This window comes from Chiloscyllium punctatum, chromosome 29 (assembly GCF_047496795.1).
Source record: "Chiloscyllium punctatum isolate Juve2018m chromosome 29, sChiPun1.3, whole genome shotgun sequence".
Taxonomy (NCBI): Eukaryota; Metazoa; Chordata; class Chondrichthyes; order Orectolobiformes; family Hemiscylliidae; genus Chiloscyllium; species Chiloscyllium punctatum.
The window spans coordinates 73,339,395-73,362,519 of NC_092767.1; the positions used below are offsets into that span (position 1 = coordinate 73,339,395).

The 23,125-nt window shown below is 48.7% G+C and overlaps 1 pseudogene; it reads left to right on the plus strand.

Moving 5' to 3' along the window:
- Positions 1–23,125, plus strand: part of LOC140454567 (uncharacterized) — a 63,561-nt pseudogene that overhangs the window by 26,439 nt on the left and 13,997 nt on the right.

Consider the following 23,125-nt stretch of genomic DNA (forward strand, 5'->3'; position numbering starts at 1 on the left):
CTGCTCCTCAGATGCTGCCTGACCTGCTGTGCTTTTCCAGCATCTCTTTTTAGACTACCTCTCAGCCTGGGTTCGGAGCTGACTCTGAAAGGGAACTTGGAGCCTGACAGATGACAGAATCCCATATTTCCACATCGCTTTCACCTCTTGGGGCCACCCCGCGCACACCTTTTTTTTGTGTGTTTTTGAAGAAAGTGTCAAATCCGTTTTGGGTTTGAAAGCAGGACTCTGGCGCCTGTGAACTTACCACAGACTTTTTTTTTCTTCTAATAAAAGCGCAGAGCAGCCGTGTCAGCTTAGCTCCCTGTGCACAGGCACACGCTCAGTCTGATCATTCACCTTCGGAGTGTGTTGTACAGCCAGTGCAAAACTCAAACGCGTGGGAAGGGAAGTTGCAGCTAATGTTCTGAGCAATAACCCTGTCCCATACTCCCCCCAACCCCCCCCCCCCCCAGTTGTTTAAAATTCAGGACAAAGACACCAGATACTCTTTAAGATCTATAGTTGACACTTAAATTTCAAATCTAATCCTAATCTTTTGTACATTTCCTGTTCAGTCTTAACCTTGCATTCCTTTCTGTGTTCAATTGCACTCTCCAAGCTTTGTATGGTCTGATCTGCCTGTACTGCATGTGAAACAAAACCTGTCATTATATTTAGGTCCATGTGATGGCAATAAATCAAATCCAGTGTAATCCTGTTCTTCCAGGTAGGGTGACACCAGGTGGAAGCCAGCTTTTCAGCCCAACCCTGTTCACGCTGACCAGGTTTCCTCAACTAAACTAGTCCCATTTGTCCGTGTTTGGTCCATATCCCCCTCAACCTTCCCTATCCATCTACAGTAGGACCTCGGATATCCGGACCTCATCTCAAGGTTCTGTAAAAACACCATCAGGCAACTCGGCATTCAATTTATCGGTTAAACGGCATTATGGCGTGTATTGCCAGATAACTGAGAAACGTTCAGGTGACCAGCACTCCGAAATTACCGCTTATTTGCTATTATCTGAACGATCAGTTATCCGCACGAAATGCTCCCTGCCCATCTCGTTCGGACAATGGAAGTTTTGCTGTAGTTGTCCAAAACGGTTGTAGCTGTACCCGCCTCTCTCGCTTCCTCTTGGCCGTTCATAGGCTTCCATGCTACCATCTCTATAGTGTGCCTTCTGCAGTTTGTTTTTCTATGGTCAGAGTACAGGTCAGTTTTTGCAATCAGCATCTTGGTTACACCATTTGCCCTCTGCCCCAGTTGATGGGGTGCTCACCCAAAAATCTCCGTTAAATCGGGGACCTCATAGATTCATGGAGGGAGCACCTCTCGAATGTGGGACTTTATCCCCTCCATTGCTGAAGGATAGGGGCAGCTGTTGGAGGGCTAAGTCATCAATTCCGAGCCACTCCCCATCCTGATTTGGAAATGTATCGCCGTGCCATCAGCATCGCTGGGTCAGTATCCTGGAATTCTCTCCCTAAGTGAACTGCAGTGATTCAAGATGGCAGCTCACCCCCACCTTCTCAAGGGGTAATTAGGGACAGGGCAATAAATGTTGGGCCCAGCCAGTGATGCCCACGTCCCATGAATGAAATTTTAAAATAACAATAAAATAAGTGCTTCTCAGATCCTAATAGTTCGGCCTACAGTGTGGCAGGATGTGGGATGTTCGCTCCTCCTCAGCCTGCCCCATCCATGAACTGAACCAGCTCTGGGGAGATTCCCCAATCCTAAATTCAATTTCCCCCACACCCTCCAGTGTTCTGGGTCGGACAGGGAGCCCAACAGGCTGTCCAGCAGCTTAATCAAAGGCGAAAGGTCAAGCACTTCCCTGGTCAGAGAGCTTCTCGATCTACTGCCCTACTTGTTCATTGAATCATAGAATCCCCACTGTCTGTAAAGCGGCTATTCAGCCCACTGAGACTGCAACGACCCTCCGAAGAGCATCCCATCCAGACCCAGCTTCCCCCCCCCACCCCACCCCACCCAACCCCACCCTATTCCTGTAACCCTGCAACTCTCATGGCTAACCCACCTAGCCTGCACGTCCCTGAACATTATGCAGTAATTTAGCATGGCCAATCCACCCTCACCTTTTGGACTTTGGGAGGGCTATAGAGAAATGTGATGACACAGACTTGTGGAATGTCTCTGTCTGCCCTGTGCCCCAACTCTAAATGTCCACAAAACCCACTGGCAGGGTTTGGCTTTGTGCCAAGTAACCCATCACCTGAAGCGTTTGGTGAATCCTGTTAGCTCAGTCCCACAGTGGCCCGTCGTGCACGGAGCATGACCGCAGATTTGTGCACAGCAAGCTCCCACTGACCAGCACCATGACACCCAGGCGATTGGTTTGGTGATGTCGGAGGAGGGTTAGATCGGCCAGAACGTTACAAGATGGAGGATCAGCAAGAGCAGCCTCTTCCTGCTGTTATCTGACTTATCAATGTACCTCTCAAATTTCATGTTAGTCTCGCTCTCTGTGCACCATCATCTAAAAGCATAACCTTGTATTCCTCACTCTCTCTTCTATCACCCTAGTGCATTCTGCACCGTGTGATCTGTCTGTAATCCATGCAAAATGAAACTTTTCACTGTATCTAGGTACATGGGGCAATAATAGATCAGATGAAATCAAGAGAAAACAGAGTAGCAGGGAGAGATATCCTCTCTTTTGGTCCCCTAATTCAGGGGAGAAAGAGCATGTACCTTACCAGGAAAAAGGCTGTTTTGGCGCAGGAGTAATGTCTCCACCTCTGGCCCGTAAGTCCCAGGTTTAAGGCTGTTATAGATCGGACCAGACCCCCTCAAAAGATATGAAGAAGATAGCTGACACCCTGACTCTTGCTTGTCCTAAAGATGAGTGTAAAAATCTTCGAGGAGAAAGTGAGGACTGCAGATGCTGGAGATCAGAGCTGAAAATGTGTTGCTGGAAAAGCGCAGCAGGTCAGGCAGCATCCAAGGAGCAGGAGAAGGGCCTTCCTGAAGAAGGGCTCATGCCCGAAACGTCGATTCTCCTGCTCCTTGGATGCTGTCTGACCTGCTGCGCTTTTCCAGCAACACATTATCAACTAAAGATGTGTAAGGAGTTGCTGATGCAATTTGATTGGTCAGACAGCCAGTCTTGAGGCAAAACACGCTTTATTCATCCACTGTAGTTAAAATACAACAAAAGAGAGAAATAATTGGCCATTGGTAACACTGTTGGAAAATGTAACCAAATAATAGATTATTCAACTAAACAGTTACTGTTCCAATGTAGTAACATGCCATAAACAAACGCATCTTTGGCAAGAGGCAGATTCAGTAAAATGGAATTGTCTCTCATGTAATTCTGGCAGCAAGAGGAGAAACATCAACATCGAAAATATCATTTGACTCCGTCTACGCTTCCTGTGGCCTCAGGAAAGCAGCCAACATCATCAAAGACCCTCTTCCACCTTCCTCTGTACAGCAGAAGGTATAAAACTTTGAAAACATGTACAAACAGATTCAAGAATGGTTTCTTCCCTGCCGTTATCAGACTTATCCACGGACCTCTCAAATTTCAGATTTCACGTTAATCTGTCTCCCTGTGCACCTTCTCTGAAGCTGTAACATTGTACTCCTTGCTCTGTTCTGTCACCCTAATGCCCTTTGTATGGTATGATCTGTCCGTACTGCATGAAAACAAAACTTTTCGCTGTACATGGAACAATAATAGATCAAATCAACTCGTGAAAATACAGAGAGAGAGTAGAAGGGAGAGATGTCCTGCAGCTTCCAAATCCAGCTTCAAGGCCCTAGGAACAGCTGCTCCTGAAAAACAAAAGCGAGAAACCCTCGTTCTGTGGGAGCTTGACCCCACCCATTCGGGCTGCTTCTATTGTTCCACTTCTTATATTAAAAAGAAAACTCGAAGGCTTCGGAAGCTGTTTACTTTGTCGGATCCAAATAGACAAAGTACCTCTGTCTGTCTGAAAGACCTCCCTTCCAAAAACAAAATGCCAGGGCAAAAAAAACCATAGTATTGTCACAAGCCTCCCATATTTGAACAGGGTTCATTTTAAGCTCGGTTCATTTTAAGCTCCCTCTATATTTGGGCTGAAGCTGGTTAAACTTTCCACGTCCCGTTGTTAATTCTTGCTCCATGCTGGCTATACAAACCCAAGAATGAATGAGTATCATGTCTCTCCCTTGCCTCCAGGCTGTTTGGACTCCAGGGAGTATGACCGAAATAGGGACCTGTTTTGGAGAGATACATAACTGGGTGTGGGGGCATTTTTGTTTTAGGGCTGGGGTTAGAAAGGAGCTGGGGCAGGGGGGAGCCAGAGTGTTTTGGGGATCTGGAACTCTCCCTGAGACAGTATCTTTCAGTGTCGCTGGGTCAAAATCCTGGAATTCCCTCCCTCAGGGCATTGTGGGTCAACCCACCGCACACTGACTCACTGACTGCAGCAGTTCAAGATGGCAGCCCGCCCTTTCTCTTCCCCCCCCCCCCCCCCAAACCTTCTGAAGGGGCTACTAGGGACAGGCAATAAATATTGGGGCAACTAGGGACAGGCAATAAATGCTGGGCCTAGCCAGTAACACTTGCATCCCAGTGACAGTGAAGGAATGGTGATCTATTTCCAAGTCAGGATGGTGAGTGGGGGGATCTTGCAGAGGGTGGTGTTCCCATGTATTTGCTGCCCTTGTCCTTCCTGATGGTAGTGGCTGTGGGTTTGGCAGGTGCTGCCTGAGGATCTTTGGTGAGTTTCTGCAGTGCGTCTTGTAGATGGTACACACTGCTGTTACTGAGCGTTGGGTGGTGGAGGGAGTGGATGTGGTGCCAATCAAGCAGGGGCTGCTTTGTCCTGGATAGTGTCGAGCTTCTTGAGTGTTGTTGGAGCTGCCCCCATCCAGGGGCAAGTGGGGAGTATTCCATCTGTGATTTGTGCCTTGTAGATGGTGGGACAGGCTTTGGGAAGTTAGGAGGTGAGTTACTCCAGTATCCCCAGCCTCTGACCTGCTCTTGCAGCTGCTTTATTTATGTGGCTGTTTCTTGAGGCACTTGATGTAGTTTGGTATTTTTTGGGGTTGAGTGGGGTGTGCTGAGAACAAAGACGCAAACGCACTCTGATACGAGCAGAGTTTCAATCCTGCTGAGAGCAGTCCGGTTTCTGTCCGACCTCCTTATCGTGATGCAAATAGGTGTCCGTGCGTGTCTGTGAATCGATGAATCGTATTTATGTTTTCGATGGAATTGCAAGATAAACCTCTTCCTCTCGGATCTTGTCAACGTTATGGTTGCTGCCCACTTCCTATCGTGAGAGTTAGTGTCAGAATCAGCTCCACACCAGGCCCAGAACTAATCAGAAGGCTGGATCGATGGGGTCTACCACCACTGACCACACACAACTTTACACTTGTCTCTGTCTCTGTCTCTGTCTGTCTGTGTGTGTCTCTGTCTGTCTGTGTGTGTCTCTGTCTGTCTGTGTGTGTCTCTGTCTGTCTGTGTGTCTCGCTGGCTCTCGCTCTCTCTCTCTCTCTCTCGCTGGCTCTCTCTCTGTCTCTCGCGCTCTCTCTCTCTCTCTTCTCCCCCGTCTCTGTGTCTCTGTGTCTCTGTGTCTCTGTGTCTCTGTGTCTCTGTGTCTCTGTGTCTCTGTGTCTCTGTGTCTCTGTGTCTCTGTGTCTCTGTGTCTCTGTGTCTCTGTGTCTCTGTGTCTCTGTGTCTCTGTGTCTCTGTGTCTCTGTGTCTCTGTGTCTCTGTGTCTCTGTGTCTCTGTGTCTCTGTGTCTCTGTGTCTCTGTGTCTCTGTGTCTCTGTGTCTCTCTCTCTATCTATCTCTGTGTGTGTTTTTCCTTTGCCCCTCAGTATAGCTCAGGGACTCCCTCCTGTGCTTTGCAGAGTTTTAATCATTGTTATTTAAACATTTGAAAACTGATTAGCACTGTGCACAGTTTCCCCCCCGGGTGGTGGTGTTCCCTGTTTTAATTAAATACACTCTCAGGGCTCTGTGTGGGATAGGGCAGGCAGGATGTATTCCCACGCTGGGTCCAGGATCTCCGTGTTCTGTCATGTCCACTTCACTAAACCGTGGAACACCGTCCCAAACGGTGAAGTCATTCTGCCCCTCAGCCCTCAGTCAACTCCCGTGGATATCTCCCTCCCTCCTGGTCTGCCCCCCTCACCCCACGTCTCTGTGCCCCCTCCCTGCCCCTTGTCTGTGTCCTCCTTGCCCCCCCAGCCTCTGCAGTCCTTCCCCCCCCCCCCCCCCCCCCCCCCCCCACAACCCCCTCACGGTGATTAAGATTGTTCACCCAGTTGGAGATTGGCTGCAGATCTCTCGGTACAGGAGTCAGAGTGACAGAGAGAGAGAGCAGGGGGAGTGGGGTTAATTCCAGGGCTCTTCCAAACAGCCAGCACAGGCATGATGGGTGAGCAGCCTCCCGGGTGTCTATGGTGCTCCCTGATCCCAGCTTGCTGTCCCTGGTACCCCTGACCCCAGCCACATGACTTCAGCCCCATTTGGTGTGGAAAGTGGCTGCTTGCCCAGAGCAGAGCTTGGGATGGGTTCTTCTGGTGTGTGTGTGTGTGTGTGTGTGTGTGTGTGTGTGTCTTTGTGATTGTCCCCATGGATGCTTCCCCGGTTGCCTCACCCCACGCCCCCCCACCCCAGTTTTATCCCCTCTGTTGAGTGTCCATTATCCCACTTTTATTTTAGTCTGCGAATGTGCTCATTATGAAAGCATCATTTGATCAGTGTTGGGTGCAATGAAATAATCTGAAGCTATTGGACGAGATCCAAATTCCCTCACCCCGTGAATTGGGTATTTCCTGGTTTCAGTCACAAACAGCTGACCTCATATTTCACCTGAATTCTCAACGTCCCCTTGTTCTGCCCCTCCCTGGCCAGTGGGAATATTTCACCTGGAGCTGCTCTTTGGAGAGATTGCCTCATCGAACAGACTACTCCACCCATCGGAGCTCTGGCAGCTCCCTGCAGACTGAATCCAGTCAGTGTCATTGCCCTGTTTGTATCCCCATTGCGCCCCCCTCCTCTCTGTGTGGTAGAACCGTGTTGAGCCCATTTTGTTCTTCAAACTAGCCTGTTGCACAGATTTCATCGCCCACCTTATGGGCTAGGTGGGACTAGATTGGGTTGGGATATCTGGTTGGCATGGACGGGTTGGACCGAAGGGTCTGTTTCAGTGCTGTACATCCGTGTGACTGCTGACCCAGAGATAGGGGCACTGCCACCAGGCTTCCCAATCTTCATTGGCAAACATTTTTCCGAATCGTCCCTGTGTTGTATCTCTGGGGCAGATGGTACACAAACCTTGGCCTCCTGCCCCAGAGGCAAGGACGCTACCACTGTGCCAGAAGAGCTCCCCCCTCTTTCCTTTACGTCCAGGCGCCTGATTGGTTGACACTGGGTGGAAGATTGCCTTTATTGTGTCATAACAAGATAAGACTTTTGTCTTGAGTTTATCATGGAAGTAACTAGTTTGCTAGACCTTGTTGTTAATCCCGCAAGGATATCTGTAGCTACATGGTCATGTCCACTCTGCAGCCAATGCCGGTTACCTGATTGGGCGGAGCCTGACATTATGTCTCCAGACATTAACTCTTTCAGAAGCGTTACTTTTTCCAATATTTGCCAGTTCACTTCCCTTATATCCATCCCATTTCCTTCAGAAATCATTCATCATCCCAGCTTCATAAATATGAGTAGAACATTCAGCCCCTCAGTAGGGTCATGGCTGATCTGTGGCCTAAATCCATATACCTGCCTTAGGCCTGTATCCTTTCATATCCTTGTTTAATAACCGTTTTGTGTTATCTCACATTTTAAATTTAACAACCGATCCAGCCTCCACTGCCATTTGTGGAAGAGATTTCCGGACGTCTCCCACTCTGTGCTGGACAAATACATCCTAACATCTCTCCTGAACAGTCTGGCCCTAATTCTCAGACAATGCCCCTAGTTCTAGAATCCCCAGTCAGTGGAAATTGTTAACTTTTATAGAGTCATACAGAACGGAAACCGACCTTTCAGCCCAACTCGTCCATGCCAACAGGGGTTTCCCAAACAAAACTAGTCTCACTTGTCCATATCCCTCTAAACCTTTCCCATCTGTGCACGCGTCCAGATGACTTTTAAATATTATAATTGTACTCACCCCCCACCACTTCCTCTGGCAGCTCATTCCACACATGAACCACCCTCTGTGTCAAAAGGTTACGTCTCGGGGCAGCATGGTGGCTCAATGGTTAGCACTGCTGCCTCACAGCACTAGGGTCCCAGCCTCGGGTGACTGTTTGGGTGGAGTTTGCACATGCTCCCTGTGTCTGTGTGGGTTTCCTGCAGGTGCTCTGGTTTCCTCCCACAATACAAAGATGTGCCGGTTAGGGTGGATTGGCTATGGTAAATTGCCCATAGTGTTAGGTGCATTAGTCAGAGGGAAATGGGTCTGGGTGGTTTACTTTTCGGAGGGTCAGTGTGGACTGGTTGGGCCGAAGGGCCTGTTTCCACACTGTAGGGAATCTAATCTAAATCTTTCCCTCTCTCCTTAAACCTATGCCCTCTAGTTTTGAACTCTCCTACCCTGGGCTTGGCTATATCTGTACCCCTCATTATTTTATAAACATCTTTTAAGGGCACCCCTCAACATCCACTGCTCCAATGAAACAAAGTTCCAACCTCTCCATGTAACTCAAACCCTCTAGTCTTGGTAACATCATTGTTACCCACCGGGTCTTTTTCCTGTTAATATCCTGAAGACCTCGATTAGATCATCCCTTAACCTTTTGAAGTCTAGAGAATAAGCGGTAAGTTGTCTAATGTCTCTGAAAATGTAACCCCTGAACTCCAGGTATATCCTATATAAACCCTGCATTGAACTCTCTCTCCAGGGTCAGCAAATCTTTCCAAAGTTCTCGTTCTCAGATCTTCTCGCAGTGTCTAAGTGAGGTCTAAATGGTGAATTCCTATTGTTCCCACTCAATGGTTTTAAAATTCTTCCTTCCAATCCTCCCCCACTTCCTTGTATCGCTTGTCCAAAATCTCAAATCTCTCTCTGACCTATGCAGTCTGTCCAATTCGTCTTTTCTCATTTAAGTTCAAAATGAAAAAGAACAGTTTTAAAAAGTAAGACTGGCTTGAAAGCATACAATCTGCTGCTCATGGTGGGCACGTTAGAGCTAGGAGCAAAGTAGGCCACTCGGCCCCTCCAGCCTGTTCCAACGTTTGTGCACCTGCAGGTTACAGCAATATTTGCAGATGAACTGGAACTTAAGGAGTTGTGCGCATAGAAGCTTTGATTAGCAATAAGAAGCTGATTGAGTCTATGGACTAATGACCAGTTATCGATGACAAAGGCCATCTGCCTGTCATGTGGTTGGTTCTCTAGCATCAAAGGAACAGGGGGAGTCGACATTTCAGTTCTGATGAACGGTTCCGACCTGAAACGTCGATTTCCCCCTACTGCCTGACCCGCTGTGCTTTTTCCAACTCCACGCTTTATCGCCTCTGATCCTCCAGCGTCGGCAGTCCTCACTATCTCCAAGTTCTGTGGTAATTGAATACTTTGGGGCTGGGAACAAAAAGCAGAATTTCAGTGTGGTTTTGTGTGACACAGGAATGGTGAGGGGTGTTTTTCTTTTGATAAAGTAAAGATAAAGATAGATAAAGGAAAACTGTAGATGCCACGTATTTAGATTTCCAAAAGTTAGCAATGATAAAATGTTGCATAAAAGTTTAATACATAAAGTAAGAGGTCACAGTGTTGGGATAATATTGGATTGGTTAGAATTGAAACAAAAGAGGAGGGATAATTGGGTCACTTTTGAGATTTCAGTAGGGGAGAGCCAGAGGAGTTTGACCGGGCCCCTCAGGTGGATCAATGACTTGGATGAAAAGTGTGGGAACTTTAAAATCCTGAAGTTACAAAACTAAGCAGGAAATTGAGTTGCCAAGAGGGTCTCAGCATCAGTAACAAGGGACATCATTTTAAAGTGAAAGGCAGGAGGTTTAGTGGGCATTTGAGGAAAAACTTGGAAGGTGGGTGGGGCATCTGGAATGCCCTGCATGGGGGAGTAGTTGAGAAGAGAAACTTACCAGCGTCTAAAAGGTACAGGAAACTTCATTTTAACTGGCCCCTTAATCACCTGGCAAAAATTTATATGCTTCCAATACTGGGATGTCAGTGGCACGGTGGCTCAGTGGTTAGCACTGCTGCCTCACAGCACCAGGGACCCGGGTTTGATTCCAGCCTCGGGCGACTGTCTGTGTGGAGTTTGCACGTTCTCCCTGTGTCTGTGTGGGTTTCCTCCCACAGCCTAAAGGTGTACAGGTCAGGGTGAATTGGCCATGGGAAATTGCCTCTAGTGTTCAGGGATGTATAGGTTAGGTGCATTAGTTAGTGTAAATATAAGGTAGGGGAATAGGTTGGGTGGGTTACTCTTCAGAGGGTCGGTGTGGACTTGTTGGGCTGAAGGGCCAGTCTCCACACTGTAGGGATTCTAAGATCTATTAATGCTGTAAATAAAGTATATCAGTGATGTGCATACCCCCTGCATTACATTTCTGTTACTCAGTGTGTGTTTTGACATTGATATTCAGAGGTGTGTTGATGTTTTTTATATATTTTGGAGGGATGTTAATGTCTCGAAGCTTTGCTCTACTGCCTCCCTATCGATTTTTATCCAGAGTATTTGATCCTGTTCCCACCAATCTGGTTAATAAACGTTTGCTGGGTTTTGGATGAGCTCTTGAAATACTCAAGGCTGTGGCCTAGTGTGAGAAAGTAGGACTCATGAGGTAGTAATATCTTTCTAGCAGTACAGACTCAATGGGCCGAATGTCCTTTTGTGTACTGTATGATTCTCCGATGGTTACTAACAGGTTGGCCTCCAGCCCACAAGCTCCCTCTATTCATGCAGCAAGCCACTTATAAGCTAATTTCTTGCTGCTTCAGTTTCTGTGAGGTTTTTATTGATAGTGCAGAGACTTTTTTGTTTAATGTGAATCAGACACCCTGTGTCTTTTACAAACCGCAGGCAGCATCCAAAAAACAAAGAAAATTTACAGCCCAGAACAGGCCCTTCAGCCCTCCAAGCCTGTGCTGATCCAAATCCACTGTCTAAACCAATCGCCCAATTCCTAAGCATCTATATCCCTCTGCTCCCCACCTACTCCTGCATCTGTCCAGACACATCTTAAATGAATCTACCATGTCTGCCTCTGCTGGCAATGTGTTCCAGGCACCTACCACCCTCTGTGCGAAGTACTTGCCGTGTGTATTCCCCTTAAACTTTTCACCTCTCATCTTGAAAGTGTGACCCCCTCGTTACTGAATCCCTCACCCTGGGGAAAAAGCTTCTCTCTATCTACCCTGTCCATACCCTTCATGATTTTGTAGACCCTCAATCAGGTCTTCCCCCTCAATCTCCTTTTTCTAATGAAAACAAACCTAACCAACTCGACCTCCCTTCATAGCTGGGAGGTTCACTCAGCTGATCCTGGGGATGTAGGGACTGTCTTATGAAGAGAGAGGTTGAGTATATTTAGCCTGTGTTTGTTGAAGTTTAGGAGAATGAGAGGTGACCTTGTTGAGGTGTACAAGATCCTGAGGGGGTTTGACAGGGGGAGATGTGGAGAGGGTGTTTCCCCTCGTGTGGGAGACTCTAGGCCCAGAGGGGCACCATCTCAGAGTAAGGGGTCACCCATTGAAGACAGGGATGGGGAGGAATTTCTTCTGAGGGGAGTCAATCTGTGTAGGTCTTTGCTGCATATGGCTGTCGAGACTGGGGTATTCAGAATATTCAAGGCTGAGACCGAGGAGACTTTTTTAATCAGGAAGGGAGATGGAGGAAAAGGCAGGAAAGTAGAGTTAAGGATTATCAGATCATCAGTGATCTCGTTGAATGGCCTACTTTTGCTCCTACGACTAACGGTTTTAAAAGGTTTTTGGCTAAGCTCTGGGGTTAGAATATGGGAAAGCCGCCAAGAATGTACCGGAATATTCCGGCTGAGGGGTGTGAATTTACGATTCAGCAGCAGCAGGCCATAGTTGGCGTAAGTGGGAGGGGGGGGGTTGGTGTTAGACAGACAAAGTAAGGAACTGGCAATAGCTGGACTTGACAGTGCTGCAGCTGGAAGGTCAGGAGATCATCACAGAGTCAAAATAACACCCCGGGCTGCTTATGACTGGAACTATTGGGGTCAGGATCTGAACCTTTTTTACTGAAGCAGACAAACATTAATAGTCAATTCGCTTTTTTAAAAAAATGTGGAAGATCAAATTTTTTTAAGCTACATTTTAAAATCTTCATTAATGGGATGCTGGCTTTGGCTGGGCCCAGTATTTATTGCCCGTCTCTAATTGCCCCTCAAGGTGGGGGTGATCCGCCATCTTGAATTGCTGCAGTGCCCCTGCTGTGGGTTTACCCAAGATTCCATGTGTGTTTTCAGATGACCTCTTTTTATCTTCTGGAATCTTCTTCCAATTCCTCCCCAGCTGAGGGAAGGCAAGTTCCCATTGGCTGGAAGGGTTCTCAGTGAGTTACGTGGAAGGTGTCGTGGTCTGTGTGTCAGTGTAAATGATCCATAATTAATGTGATGGCAGTAAGAGGCAGGGGAGGGGGGGTGGGTGGGTTGGTATGAGAAAGTGGCTCTCTAAGGGAACAGTTCTCTATTTAACCCTGTGCTGTCCCTGTCCTGGGAGTGTTTGGGGCCAGTGTAGAGGGAGTTTTACTATCAGTTTGGAAGGAGTAGAGAGAGCTGTACTCTAATACAGTATCTCTGCTCCAAGTGTGTTGACTGATATTACTGGATTCCTCCAATTGAACATGCTGATCAGTTACATGGCTGGGAGCACTTAGCAGCATTCCGGAAATTGCATTTGCCATGCCATCCTGTCTGGCCAGCTCTTGGTCTTGCAGATCCGTATGATATTTTCCCAGTTTGCCACAGTCCACCCCCTCCTCCTGAAGGATTTGCAAAGTCAATTTCTAGTGCCTCACCACCCTCCGGTCTTTTATTTTTTTTTCCGGGTGGATCTCAATGTTCCAGGCTGGAGATGTTGCCCTCTGTTTCAGCTTGATTCCTTCCCGTCCGTCCTGCATCTGCTGGGGTGTGTTGGGTAGTTGTGAAGTGCAGAGTATTCCCTCTGGGAATGGGGGGGTTTGGGGGGGATCGGTCCTGATCTCTCCGGACAGTCAACCAAGCTCTCCATCAACGTCTTTGTTGAAGCTACAGAAATTGCTGTCAAGCTCTGGGGCGGTCTGAATCGTACAGACGCCTGCTCAGCCGTTCGGTGACCGGGATCAGACAAACAAAAAGAACAGTGCAAAGCTTCAGTCGGCAATCCGGCAACGTGAGGCACCGCAGTCTGGAATGCGTCACCCGAAGGGGCTAGCGGGAAGTGGATTGAATTGAAAGTTTCCGAAGGGAGTTGGGTAAAGGCTTGGGAAAGAGGAATTTGCAGCGTTCTGGGATTGAACTCTCTCAGCGTTTTCAAAGATCCAGCATAGGTGTCACAGACTACACGGCACAGTGGCTCAGTGGTTGGCACTGCTGCCTCACAGCGCCAGGGACCTAGGTTCGACTCCACCCTCGGGTGAATGTCTGTGTGGGTTTCCTCCAGGTGCTCCGGTTTCCTCCCACAGCCCAAAGATGGGCAGGTTAGGGTGGATTGGCTATGGGAGATGTTGTTGGGTTACAGGGACATGGTGGGCCTGGGTGGGATGCTGTTCAGACGGTTGGTGTTGTCTTGATGGGCTGAGTGGCCTGCTTCCACACTGTAGGGATTCTGTGAACTGATGACGAAATGGCATTCCTCCTCCTAGTGTTCTGTAAAGATAAATTAGTAAGCTTTTGTGTCTGTACCTCTTAATTTGTGTTTGATTTGATACATTTTATAACTCGCAAAAAAAAAGGAGTGAATGCATAGACTGGGTTTGTTTCCCTGAGGTGGTGTTTGTTTGGGGGGGGGGGGAGAAAGAGTTGGATTGAGGTGCCCAAAATTGAGGGATTAGGTACGATTGGGGTTTGTTGGTCAGCATGGACATGGTGGGCCAAAGGGCCTGTGTCTGTGTGGTGTGACTCTGACAGTGCAGCAAACCGGAGGGACGACAGAGGTAAAAAATATACTGTGAGGTGCTGTATTTTGGGAAAGCAAATCTTAGCAGGACCTATACACTGAATGGTAAGGTCCTGGGGAGTGTTGCTGAACAAAGAGACCTTGGAGTGCAGGTTCATAGCTCCATGAAATTGGAGTTGCAGGTAGATAGGATAGTGAAGAAGGTGTTTGGTATGCTTTCCTTTATTGGTCAGAGTATTGAGTACAGGAGTTGGGAGGTCAAGTTGCGACTGTACAGGACATTGGTTAGGCCACTGTTGGAATATTGTGTGCAACTCTGGTCTCCTTCCTGTTGGAAAGATGTTGTGAAACTGGAAAGGGTTCAGAAAAGATTTACAAGGATGTTGCCAGGGTTGGAGGATCTGAGCTACAGGGAGAGGCTGAACAGGCTGGGGCTGTTTTCCCTGGAGCGTCGGAGGCTGAGGGGAGACCTTTTATAGAGGTTTACAAAATCGTGAGGGGCATAGATAGGATAAATAGGCAAAGTCTTTTCCCTGGGGTCGGGAGTCCAGATCTAGAGGGCATAGGTTTAGGGTGAGAGGGGAAAAAATAGAGACCTAAGGGCAACTTTTTCAGCAAGGGTGGTGCATGTATGGAATGGCCTGCCAGAGGAAGTGGTGGAGGCTGGTACAATTGCGACATTTAAAAGGCATCTGGGTGGGTATATGAATAGGAAGGGTTTTGAGGGATATGGGCCGGGTGCTGGCAGGTGGGACGAGATTGGGGTTGGGATATTTGTACTTTCCAAATGTGGGATATTCTCCACGCCTGAGGCTATTCAGGAGTGCAGGTTGATGGCTGCTTGGTTTTGTGGTACCTCAGACAATGCTGCACCAAGGGGAGTGTTGACTCAAACCTTGGAGTAGGCCTCAAACCCTCGGCTCTCTGACTCTGATGGGAGGGAGAGCTGTGGTTGCTACCCCAGCCTGGATTGGAAAGCTGAATATACACACCATTCCTTGGGCACTATAGGTCAGCAAGGTTCCCACACTTCTGGTATTTAATCCCAATGAGGTGGGGGGGTAGATTAGGCAGAGCATGATGCCATGAAACATTCTCACGAATGAAAGCTCTCCTGTTTTTCACTGACATTCCCGTGTTAGTTTATTAGGGTTCATTCAGCTTCCCAGGTCTTTTGCTCCCTTTCTCCCCACGTTATTTTCTGTACTCTGTTGCTGGTTTGTTCTGCATCCTGGATTTTATTGCAAAGTGAAGACTCAAGCTTGTGGTTCAAAGTTCCTCCATGACGTTGGTTTATTTAGCGAGCATTCCTGTCATTCCAGAGGATGGAACAATGACCCTGAACCATTTGGTCAGACTCCCTCTACCCTACGCATCTCTTTTTCTCCCCCCACCCCCCACCGACTCCATACAGCTTACCTGTGGTTCAAACAGGACAGTACCGAAGACTTTGGAGGAAATAAAAACAATGTTTTCTTTATATAAACGATCTGTTTATATTTTATTCTGTTCATTGGTTGTTTTCTTTTCGTCCTTGTAGAGTCTTTCCGATTCAATCACTGATTTTTTTTCTTTTTTCTTTTGATTGTGATTTGGTTTACTGTATTTCCCTCTTTTTTTGCTCATTTTAGATTCCAAGTTGTCCCCGTATCTATGGTAATTCTACCACATAGAGATGTACATCTCTTGTACAAACAGACCCTTCGACCCAACTCCTCCATGCCGACCAGATATCCTAAACTGATCTAGTCCCATTTGCCAGCACTTGGCCCATATCCCCCCAAACCCTTCCTATTCATATACCCGTCCAAATGCCTTTTAAATGTTGTAATTGTACCAGCCTCCACCACTTCCTCTGGCAGCTCATTCCACACATGTACCACCCTCTGTGTGAAAAAGTTGCCCCTTAGGTCTCTTTTTATATCTTTCCCCTCTCACCCTAAACCTATGCCCTCTAGTTCTGGACTCCCCCCACCCCAGGGGAAAGACATTGTCTGTTTAATCTATCCATGCCCCTCATGATTTTATAAACCTGTCAGGTGCTACTCACAGCCTGTCACTTTGAACAATACTACTTGGTTTGAGACAGAGGTCGTAAATGTTTAGATTCAAGACACTCTACAGTGTGGAAGCAGGCCATTTGGCCCATCAAGTTCACACTGACCCTCCGAAGAGCATTCCACACCCCCACCCTATCCCTGTAACCCTGCATTTCCCAAGGCTAACCTGCACAACCCTGGACACTATATGAGGCAATTTCCCACGGCCAATCCTACACTAACCTACACCTCTTTTAGACTGGGAGGAAGCCCACGCAGACACTGGGAGAACATACAAACTCCACACAGTCGCCTGAGGATGGAATCGAACCCAGGTCCCTGGTGCTGTGAGGCAGCAGTGTTAACCACTGAACCACTGAAGGGGTCATAGTCATTGAGATGTACCGCATGGGAACAGACCCTTCGGTCCAACCTGTCCATGCCAACCAGATATCCCAACCCAATCTAGTCCCACCTACCAGCACCCGACCCATATCCCTCCAAACCCTTCCTATTCATATACCCATCCAAATGCCTCTTAAATGTTGCAATTGTACCAGCCTCCACCACTTCCTCTGGCGGCTCATTCCATAACATGCACCACCTTCTGCATGCAAATGTTGCCCTTTAGGTCTCATTCATATTTCCCCCCCCCCCCACCCTAAACCTCTAGTTCTGGGCTCCCCCATTCCAGGGAAAAGACTTTGTCTATTTATCCTATCAATGCCCCTCATAATTTTGTAAACCTCTATTGGGTCACCCCTCAGCCTCTGATGCTCCAGGGAAAACAGTCCTGGGTCAGTGGATGGTGCAGGGAAATGGTGTTTGGGGTAGAAGGTCAGCCATCTTGTTGAATAGTGGAGCAGCCTCGAGGGGCTGAGTGGTCCATTTTTTGTTTCCTACCTGGCAGTCGGCCCCAACGTTAGAGATGGGATTTATTTGTCGGTGCGAGGTAGCAATGGGGGATCAACAGCAGTAGCTCTTGGAAATGGTGGACTGTGCCGCGTGTCATTCCCCCCTGGCCTGATGTCTAACTTTTAGTTTTAAAGCTATTTTCTCGTGTTGTCCCTGTAAAACACCTTGAGCTGAATTTACACAGCGTTCAGATGTCGACGTGTTCACAACCCCCCCCCCCCCCCCCCCCCCCCCCCCCCCCCCTTCTCCTGAGCTCTGATTTTTTTTTTTGCTGATGATATCAGGGGCGAGAGAGAGAGCCAAATGTCAGGGGAGAACTCTCCAAGCCTTCAACACTATCTCCAAAAATGGAAATATTTGACCTCTCTGCTGTGTTTTGTTTTTCTGAATGGAGATAAAAGTTACTGAAGTTAATTGCTTCCAATTTAAGCTCTGTCAGCCCAGTGATGACATGCTGTCAGCCTCTGACTCACTGATAAACCATCCCTCTTCCTGCTCCCTGCATCAGCTTGTGAGGCCACTGCTGTCTGTGTGATAATACTGCCCACATCCCCAGATAGTGAGTTATGAGCATCACCCAGCACGGAAGCAGACCCTTCGGTCCACCCAATCCATGCCGACCATAACCCCAAACTAAACTTGGCCCATGTTCCCTCCAAACATTTCTTGTTCCTATCCAGATATCTTTTAAATGTTGTAACTGTACCCATATCCACCACTTCCTCTGGATGTTCGAACCACTCTCTGTGTAAAAAGATTGTCCCTCATGTCTTTTTATTAACAATCTTCCTTCTCTCTCCTTAAAGAATATGTGTGGTATTAGTTATAGAGATGTACAGCACGGAAACAGACCCTTTGGTCCAACCTGTCCACTCTGACCAGATATCCCAACCCAATCTAGTCCCACCTGTCAGCATCCGGCCCGTATCCCTCCAAACCCTTCCTATTCATATCCCCATCCAAATGCCTAGAAATCCCCCACCTAAGGGAAAAGGCACTTGCCATTCACCTTATCCATGTCCCTCATGATCTTACAAACCTCCTCAAAGGTCACCCCTCAACCTCCTATGCTCCAGGGAAAACAGCCCCAGCCCCTCCCTCCTAACTCAAACCTTCCATTCCTGGCAACATCCTGGTAAATCTCTTCCAAGCCCCCCTCCGGTTTAGTAATATCCTTCCTGTACCAGGGTGACTAGAACTGGACACAATACTCCTCACCAATGTCCTGTACAACCTCAACATGACCCCTACACTCAAAGGTGTGAGCAATGAAGGCAAGTGTGCTAAACGCCTTCTTGACCACCCTGTCTACCTGTGATGCAAATGTAGGCAGAAGGTCAATGCAGGGAGTGCCACGTAATGGAGCTTCCATTAGTGTAGCCTCCTGTCTCCTGTCACTGCCTCTCCTCTCTTGTCTGTGCCCCGTGCCCCTTGACCCTAGCCTCCCCATCTCAAGGACACAGTGATGTGATCATCTACCTATGGTGTGATGATTAATTGTTATATGGCACCGCCCAAGGTTGTGATGGCAAAGGAGATTGAAGAGAAGGTGGGATAGGGGCAGCACGGTGGCTCAGTGGTTAGCACTGCTGCCTCACAGCGCCAGGGGCCCGGATTCGATGCCAGCCTCAGGCAACTGTGCAAACTCCACACAGACAGACATTCTCCCTGTGTCTGCGCGGGTTTCCTCCCATAGTGTTCAGGAATGTGAAGGTTAGTTGGGTTAGCCATGGGGAATGCCAGGTTATGGGGATAGTATAAGGCGGGAGTGGGATCCTCTTGGTGATTGGTGCAGACTACATGGACCGAATGGCCTCCGTCCACACCCTAGTGATTCCATAAACCTAGGGTTGTCTTCCTTGGAGCAGAGAGGGAAACTGGTAGAGGTGTATATAAAATTGAGGGGCATGGACAGGGTGGATAGGAAGTGGCTGTTTCCCTCAGTTGAAAGGTCAATAACAAGGTGAGGTGGGGGGGAGAGCAGTAAAAGACAGGAGGTGTGAGAGAATTTAAGCAAAAAAATATTTAACCTAGAGGGCTGGAGGGGAGCCTTCTAGGCCACTGTCCCTTGGAGAGTAGTTGAGGCAGGAAACCTCACCACGTTTAAAAAGGGGGAGCACTTGAAGTGTCGCAGCGTTGAAGGCTTTTGGCCTAGTGTGGGAAAGTAGGGACTAGTGCAGACATAGAGTTGTTATTGTCAGTACCGCGCTGATGGACTGAAGGGCCTCTTCTGTACTATGATTGTATGACCAGATGCCCCACACACGTGTGAAGGTCTTTATGATCCGATCATACTATGACTTTGCTTCACAACGTATTCGCCTTCCCTCCATGTGGTGTCCCATAAAACAGGTTGGCAGCGAGCTATGGTGTCTGCCAATGAATCTCTCTTTGACTTTTGGGGATGTGGAATGCTCTCTGGTCTCCTGAGCCGCACTGTTAATTAATTCTTCTATTCCACTTCCTCCAGCGAGACGAGTATCTGTCAGGCCCGGGCCACAGTCATGCTCTACGATGACGCGAACAAGAAATGGGTCCCGTCGGGTAACGGGCCGCAAGTCTTCAGCCGGGTCCACATCTACCACAACCCGAGCAATAACACCTTCCGCGTGGTGGGCCGCAAAATCCAACAGGACCAGCAGGTACCGAGTGGGCTGAGGGGTCACTTGTCAGTGGGCCTCGGAAAGGAAAATCAGCGGGAGGGGGGTTCCAATCCTGTTGGGTTAAGCCCCCAACCAATGCCAACGCTTTTGGATTCTGGTGCGATTTGCTTGGCTTATTTTTCTGAGCCAAGCTTGCAAATGTTTTGATGCTGGGACCAATCAGCTCTAAGCAGATGGGAATATATGTTGTACCCTTTTTTTTAAATTAAGCAAGTGGGGGAGACAATAATTCCCTACTGCAATCCCTACAACAATGCCTCGGCCAATTGCAGTTGACTTAACAACCTATCCGCAATCCTTTTTTCACCTGCAGTATAAATTGTTGTTCCCTTTTGTGAAATTTTGGCAAGCTTGGATGCGTGGGGTAGAAATTCGACAGTGGTGGGATTCACAGGCAGCTCCTTCACTTCGAGGGGAACCGACAGAAAGAATTGAATTGTTGTCAGGGTGGAGGATTCACAGGCTTTGGGCAAATGTGGGGAGGAAGGCAAGAACGAGGCTAGTCCGGTTGATGGAGCGAATAGCCTTTGTGCTAAAACGTACTGCACCCACATTGGGGTGGGGGAATTCCTTGACTCAGAGTGGGAAGTGCAGGAAGATGACGTTTTGGGAGCTCTCTCTCTCTCTCTCTCTCTCTCTCTCTCTCTCTCTCTCTCTCTTTCTCTCCCTCTTTCTTTCTCTTTCTCTTTCTCTCCCTCTTTCTTTCTCTTTCTCTTTCTCTCCCTCTTTCTTTCTCTTTCTCTTTCTCTCTCTCCCTCTGGTGTCCAGAGCAGTTGTGGGAAGAGGTCTCTGTGGGGTAAGGTTTGTAAAGTGTTGCATCAGGTGTTAGGGTGGGTGGTGATGTTGAACCCTGCAACCTACGTTTGGGAACACGTAAGTGACAGATACCCCTTCTAACTAAACCCACCCCACAGCCTCACGACCCCACCATCGGCTAACCTGCTTCCTTGTTGACTGCCAGGTTGTGATAAACTGCCCCATTGCCAAGGGCCTGAAGTATAACCAGGCCACTGCTAGCTTCCATCAGTGGAGGGACATGCGCCAGGTCTGGGGCCTGAACTTCGGGAGCAAGGAGGACGCCATGCTATTCGCCAATGGGATGCATCACGCCCTAGAGGTGCTCGAAGGCACGGCGAGTGTGGGTAGGTGTAACGTTACTTCACTGGTGACGGAGGATGGAGCCCTCCCGGTGGGAGGCTGTAGTGTGGTGGGGGGTGAGCAGATAGAGACCGTCAGGTGGAAAGGCAAGTGGAGTGTTGGCCTTTATTTCAAAGAGAATGGAGCGCAGGATGGGAATGAGGAGCCTGTGGTAGCCCCTGGCACAGAAGGCAGGTGAGGCCAACACGTTTAATGTTTTCAAAAACAAGCTGGATATAATTCTCCAGGTGTAAAAAGGATCGAAGGGAAACCAGGCACTGAGTTGGATGGTCACGATCCTCTTGAATGGGGCAGCAGGCCCGAAGGGCCAAATGGCCGCCTTCCCTTGCTCCCAGTTTCTGTGGGTTCTACAAAAGCAGGGAGGTTTTGGGGGATACAAAGACTATCGGGGGGCCTAAGTCAGACAACAGCCAGAATACTGTGAAAGGTCTTGGGCCCTTTATTCAAGGGAAGATATCCCAGCATCAGAGGCGGTCCAGAGAAGGTTCACTCAGCTGATCCCAGGGATGGAAGGAGCGTCTTGTGAGGAGAGGGGAGTAGGTCGGGCCTGTCCTCATTGGGGTTTAGGAGTATGAAAGGCGACCTTATTGAAACGGAGAAAGTTCTGAGGGGGCTTGACATGGGGTGATGTGGTAAGGGTGTTTCCCCTTGTGTGGGAGACTCTAGGACCACAGGGGCACTATCTCAGAACAGGATCATTTAGGAATGTAGAAACTAGGAGCAGGAGTAGGCCATTCGGCCCTTCGAGCCTGCTCCACCGATCATTATGATCATCCAACTCAGTCCCCTATTCCCACTTTCTCGCCTTGAGCCCTAAGATCGATATCTAACATCTTTGCCCATTGAAGACAGAGACGGGGAGGAATATCTTCTGTCCAAGGGGAGTCAGTCTGTGGTGTTCTTTACTGCAGAGGGCTTTCGAGGCTGGGACATTGGGACATCCAAGGCTGAGGGAGACTTTTAATGGGGAAGGGAACAGAGGGTTGTGGGGAAGAGGAAGAAAGCAAGGTGGCAATGAAGGTTAACCTATCAGCCACGAGCTTATTGAATGCCAGAGCACGCTTGATGGGCTGAATGGCCTACATCTGCTCCTATGTCTTGAGGAGCCCCATGCCCTTGAGAAGTTGAAGTGATCAAACATTGTGTTGCACTATGGAGTCATACAGCACAGAAACAGACCCTTCAGCCCAACTTGTCCATGCCAACCAGGTATCCTAAATTAATCTAGTCCCATTTGTCAGCACTTGGCCCACATCCCTTTTAAACCCTTCCTATTCAGATGCCTTTTAAATGTAACTGTACCTGCATCTACCACCACCTCTTGCAGCTCATTCTACACACAAACCAGGCCCTGCCTGAAAAGGTTGCCACTCTGCTCCCTTTTTTTTTTAAATCTTTCCCCCCTCATCTTTTAAAACTATGTTCTGTAGTTTTGGTCTCCCATTCCCTGGGGAAAAGACCATCATCATTTACCTCCCAGAGGACAGCGTGAGGAGAGTTTGGAGGGAACTGAGGAAGTTGACAGATGAGCCCTGCATCATCCCCCTCGTTTAATTTAATTGAATTTGATTTATTATTGTCCCGTGTACCAATACGGTGAAACGTATTGTTTTGCATGCTATCCAGATAAGTCCCACCTTCTAGCAGAACACAAGCAGAAAATGCTAATTAAAATCGAAAAAAATGCGGATGCTGTAAGTAAAAACAGAATTTGCTGGAAAAGCTCAGCAGGTCTAGCAGCACCTGTGGAGAGAAATTAGAGTTAACATTTCAGATCGCGTGTCCTGTTCTCAAAATCTCTGTTTGGTTTGTGTGACCCTTCCTTCTCTCCTGTACAGGAACTGCTGGCCCACGGCCGGTGAACAACGGACCGAGTGCGGAGGAGTTGGAACAGCAGAGGAGGTGAGGCTGATTTGGAGCCGGTTTCTGAGAAATCCCAAGGCCCCGGGCTGGGGGGAGGGTTGGGCAAGGCCTGGTGGGGACAGGCCGCCGGGAAAGGTGCTGGGGCGAGGCCTGGTGGGGGCAGGCCCTCAGCTCGGGGGTGGTGGGGGAGCCTGGTGGGGACAGGCCGCCAGGAAAGGCTCTGGGGCGAGGCCTGGTGGGGAAGGCCCTGAGCTGGGGGGGGGGGGGGGGAAAAGAGTCTGGTGGGGACAGGCCGCCAGGAAAGGCGCTGGGGCGAGGCCTGGTGGGGCAGGCCCTGAGCTCGGGGGTGGTGGGGGAACCTGGTGGGGACAGGCCGCCAGGAAAGGCTCTGGGGTGAGGCCTGGTGGGGAAGGATCTACCACCACACCA